The following is a 6291-nucleotide window of genomic DNA, read 5'->3' as shown; positions in this document are numbered from 1 at the left end:
TACACAACATGTATATTCACTGCCTTTTATTCTATCATCCTGGCATGTTGAATTTAGTCGCGTTTTCTCTGCCTAAGTATTTGTATTTCCTTGCTATTCTAAGACATTGTGATAGTCATAAATATGTATGCTTTGTTTTCGCATATTCTTCCCTGCTCTGATGTAGCACTTAGGATATTAATCCAAACATTGCTTAATTCCAATATCTCAACAGAAATTATGTACGATCTGCAATTTGAGTTAGGGTACAGCTTGAGGTCAGCCATTAATTGCTTACCGTCTAGTTTTACATATGTTATTTGTAATCACTACTTAAAAAGAAATATTCAATACACTGAACGCTTTAAAAAATCTAAATTTTTTTTTTCCTGGAACTAACACGTGATCTTTACTATGGATACAAAGAATTCCGTTTAAATTAAACGTTTAAAAATAAACGTTCCGTTTAAATTGTATGTTACTTCTCGAACTTAGTATATAGGTGAGGCACAGAAAACTGTACACACACAATTTACTAGTTAATTTTATTATAGCTTTCTTATAGTCTCCTGATCTGAGCAGACACTAGGACAACAATTTATCTAATGTAACCCTGTATTCAGCTTAGTCTTGTTACCAGATACACCATCATTTAGAGAAGATGCACCGTTACTCGTACACGCTCTGCTATGCAATCATACTCAGAAAATCGTATTTGACAAAAATACTAACAGACGTTGAATATTTAATCAGGATTTGCATGTAGGTCAGGTTTTCCTATATAGTGTTATCTAGTATGCTTCCACAATATCTTATATATATATATATATATATATATATATATATATATATATATATATAAATATATATATATGCACGAAATATTTAAAATAACTACTAGATATCAATATCTTAGACACACGCACACACACGCACACACCCACACACACACACACATATATATATATGTGTGTGTGTGTGTTATGTTTGTGTGTGTGCATGTTTTAAAACAAGAATAATAAATGTAAATAGCCAGGACATTAATTAAAAAGAAGTAATGCGTATAGATGATATTTTGTCGTTCCTAATCTAAGAGCTTTTCACGATAAAGCATCACAAATTTGATCACTCGGTAAATATGTGTGAATCAGAAAGTAGTAGTCGAGTAGAGGATCCAGGAAATCTAATTTATAAAACCACTATGTATGTCTGTCTGTCTCCCTATTTTCAACCTCTATCTCTCCGAAACTAAAAGTAACAGAGCAGCTCTAGGGGCTTCAAATTATTGAATTTTTATGGGACGTTCCTTTATTGGTCGTACATCGGTTAAAATATTTTCAAGGGGGTAATAAATTGATCGAAGTGAACAAGATCGTTATATATTTTTAAAATGAAAACGGATATTGGTTTCTTGCTTTTATTAATCAGTGTCTAGTGAGCAAATCAAATCTTATATCATCACGTGACAAATGTTTAGTTTAAAAACCTGAGTGAAAGATATACAAGTTGTAAAGTTGATGAGAATTTAGATAAACATGCGACTCATTTCATCATTATATAATGATGTTTTCTTTGCCGAGTGCAATGGCAAGTTTCCTGAATAGAATTGTGCTAGACAATGTTAGTGTCGCTGTCGTCATCGAAGTATCTATGGCAAAATATACGTATTAGCGGTCATTTTGGCAATGTCTGCATAAACAATATTGATGCCGTTAGTATATGCCATATATATATATATATATATATATATATATATATATATATACATATATATATATATATATATATATATATTTAATATATCCTATTTTAGAGTTTTTTTTCCGTGATTGAAATATGTTTGTCTATGATATCTTTTAAAATTATTTTTCGTCTATTTTATAATTGGCATGCATCTGGTTACAACAAAATATGTTATTATTATTATTATTATTATTATTATTATTATTATTATTATTATTATTATTATTATTATTTTTAGTGTTTAATTAATGGTGGCAAAACCTAATCCAAATTAAAACCGCACTTAAATATAAATCCGCATTAAATTTAACACATGAAATAAATATAACAATATCTCGTTTCCTCGATACCGGACTTAAAGTTTAAACAGATAAATTTATTACCTAACCATGCAAACACCTGTCAGTAAAGAATCATATCTCCTCTATTATAAAACTGAATGTCCCGATAGATATAAAATGGCTGTAGCGAACAATCTCATCTACAGAGGAAAATGTAGTTCTTCCACAAATGGAACATTTTATAAGGCATTCCCCAACATAAAACTAAGCTTAATTAATAACAACTTCCCAAATTATATTGTTGACTTGAAGATTAAAAACATGTTAGCACATTAATAAAAACACTAATAATAATAATGATAATAATAATAATGATAATAATAATAATAATAATAATAATAATAATAATAATAGCATTAACATATTTTATTGTAACCAGATGCATGCAAATTATAAAATAGACGAAATAATGATAAAAATATCATACACAAACATGTTTCTCCCACAGAAAAAAAACTCTAACAAACTAATAACAAGCCAATTATTAAAAAAATAACCCTACACCCGACAGTATATATATATATATATATATATATATATATATATATATATATATATATATATATATATATATATATATATAATTATGTATGAAAACGTTAAGTCATTATAGCGCAAGTTTCACTCCACGGATAAGTGCAAGTATATAAATTCATAAGAATGAACTACATACCCATGATAAATTTAGCACAGTCATTATCACTTATAGTCCAACATATCTAATATAACATTATGTAACTTCGGCCTTCAGATTACTTCATTTTATTTGATGCTGAAGATAATATTATAAAAAATACTATCTCTCAATCACATGCAACAAATAATAATTTTTGCGTCTATCATAAGGAAAATTCGGATTACTTTTCTCATTTTGAGTGTTATTCGCACAGGGCCCGGGCTCATGTGCTCTACGAACGTCTTCATTTGTCTATGTACGGAATATCTAATGATCAATGCTCATCTAAAATATTCAACAACATAAGATATTAGTTGATATTTGAATCACTGTAGATGATTTCAAAATCATTATTTTTTATTCCATTTATGTATGATATTTTTTTTTTTTTTTTTTTACACAGTGATCACCACTTATCAAGGCCCGGAAGCCACTCAGGGATAAGGGTTATTGTAAGTACATCACGTTAGTGAGGAGATTTTATGAAGTGTTTAATTAGGGGGGCGGTTCATTAGGAATTTGTTAACATTAGACTTGAAGACATCCAAGTTGTAGTCCGGAGGGAAGCAGGCAGACGGAACAGAGTTCCACAGGCGTGCAGTTCTAAGAAAGAAGCTTTGCTCATGAAATCCGCGTTTTGATTTAGGCACAGATATAGAGTGGGGGAAATTTTTCACAGTGGATTCAGCTAGACGGGTGTTTTTCGTGAAAGATTGGCGAGGGGGGACCAGAGATTGGAGTTCAGACGAGCACCTGCCATGAAAATAACGATAAAACAAGGATAGGCTCGCAACGTCTCTTCTGTGGGAGAGGGGTTGCAGGGTAGAGAAAAGGGCATCCCCCACTAAACCACGAAGTCTATTTTGTACTCTGTCAAGGCATGATAGGCTGTTTTTGGCAGCTCCTGCCCAGATATGGCAACAGTATTCCATCCTTGGCCGTACTTGGCTTTTATATAGATAGAGAATTGCATCAGTAGTGAGATATCCTCTGGAGCGGTAGAAGGATCCCACCATCTTTCCTGCGACCTTGGCCACAGACTTGATGTACGTGTTCCATTTCAGATCAGGAGTAAAGGTCAAACCCAGAAGCTTGTCAAAACACGGGGCCTCACCCAGACGAGAGCCATCCATCACAATTGATGCCAGCTGGGGATCAGAGCGTTGATGATGTAAGGATAGGAGTTTGGTTTTGGATGCATTAAAGGTAACTAACCACATCTTCCCCCACTGAACCACGCGCTCGAGATCAGAGGAGAGAGAATCCGAGAGGACTTCGTCATTTACAGCCTTTGATGTGTTGCCGTAGATGGTCGTGTCATCAGCATAGATGTCAACGAATGATTTAAGTATGTGTTTAGGGAGGTCATTGATGTAGATCAGGAAGAGAGTTGGGCCCAGGATTGACCCCTGAGGGACTCCAGCATTTATATTGCAGGCCTCCGATTTTTGTCCATCAACCACTACTCTTATGAGCCTATCAGAGAGAAATGATTTAATGATTGAGAAAACATTTCCAGTTATATATACATGAATATATATATATATATATATATATATATATATATATATATTATACACAATCTGATGTATAATACATATGAATATATCTATATTTTATGTATATATACACACACGTATATATGTATATTATATATGCATATATATATATATATATATATATATATATATATATATATATATACGTTGAATTTCCAACGTCTTCTTTCCGTTTCTCTGAAATAGAACTGCGTCACACTATGCACGTGAAAGATTTTCAAATATTTTATACTGGTATTTTTTGTTTCTAAATCTCATTCATCCAGAGGAAGTCTCGAAATAAAGACGAAACGTTGATGAACACATAATACGGTTTGTTCCTTTTTATTTTCTCTATTTTGTCGGAATACTATTTCCATCATTTTCATCATATATATATATATATATATATATATAAATTAAATAAAACCACTTACAACATAACTTATTTTGTAATCTTAAACTTAAAACTACACATTATGGGGACAGCAAAATATCTACAGAAGTTGATAATAATGTAGAATTATATAGGTTAAAGAATATTACAAAGGAAGTCCAGGTTTGATGATAGAAAATATTGAACTATGTAGGAATGCAAAGAAAATAATGATTGGCCATACGTAGAGATACAAATGAAATAGTTCAATAGTAATTGTCATAATCGAAGTGGTTGATCGTTGAACATGAGCAAAATCCAAATGTGAAATGGCATCTCTAAATTACGATAGTAGATAGATATCCATATGAAAATATACTAAGTGAAACAGTGATTATTGGTCTAACAGTGAAAGAGACATATCCCGCTCTTTCCTATCGGTCGGGTAAATGAAAATAAATTATGCTAAAACTCTTAAAGCAATAAATGATAATGTTTTAAGGATAGGCCGGCCGTTCTATTTGAAGAACGAAGTAAAACTAGTTGCTAAGCGTAAGATGTCAATGTGACATGATCAGGAAGAAGGAAGGAGGACACCTGATTATCGAGGGATAAAGATGAGAATGGGTGAGGTGGAAGCTCTTCATGTTATATGACGCTAAATATATATGTCCACAAAACCACTGTATACATATATATGTAGACAAATATAGACACATACATATATATAAACATGTACACATCTACATTTGCATCAGCACAGGGATACACAAGTTCGTGAAAAGCAGAAATATTCGTACACACGTACACACGCATAGAACAGAATTAAATTTAGAAAATAAAATAAAATAATGAAAATAAATTCAACTATAATAATGGGATTTAATTACTAAGTTTGCTAAGGAAACGGTGCAAATTGCGCTTACTTAAAAATAAAATATATTTCAAATCGGGAATAGTTTAGCAATTAAAGTGAAGCGGACAGAATAAACAGTGCTTTTTTAACCTAACAGCTAAATATCGAAATAGAGATAGAAGTGACGGATAGATATACATAAAATCCAAACTTAATCGTGATTGTTTAAATGATTGTTCCGAGTTGATAAGTGGTTTAGAGCGTATTTTAGTGTCGAAATAAGAGTATTATATGGCCATATATAAATGCATGTCTATCTATCTATCTATATATCTATCTATCTATACCTCTGTCTCTATATAAGCGCATATAGTTATTGCATATAAATATAAAATGAACTTTTTGCGTATATGTGTGACTTTCTTTCCTATGGGCTCTGAAACGGCTGAGCTATTTTTTTGGACATTTAACACAAATGTACTCCATGTGTCTTGTAGTGTTCCTGTAGAGGAGTTACTCAATCGGATTGATTAAAAATGTGTCTATTTCACCTATTTCTATGACAATAAATATATTGGAAGTGTGGAAAAATTTGTTGGTCTTCATTCAATCCCGGAAATATCGGGTTTTCTACAATTATATATATATATACATATATATATATATATATATATATATATATATATATATATATATATATATATATATATATATGTGTGTGTGTATATACATATATATTCTACTAGTATATATATACACACATATATATATACACACACACA

The sequence above is a fragment of the Euprymna scolopes genome, chromosome 3 (genome assembly GCF_053919585.1).
Source record: "Euprymna scolopes isolate OS-2025 chromosome 3, ASM5391958v1, whole genome shotgun sequence".
Lineage (NCBI taxonomy): Eukaryota > Metazoa > Mollusca > Cephalopoda > Sepiida > Sepiolidae > Euprymna > Euprymna scolopes.
The sequence above is the reverse complement of the archived record's forward strand: the minus strand, read 5'-3'. Positions refer to the sequence as shown.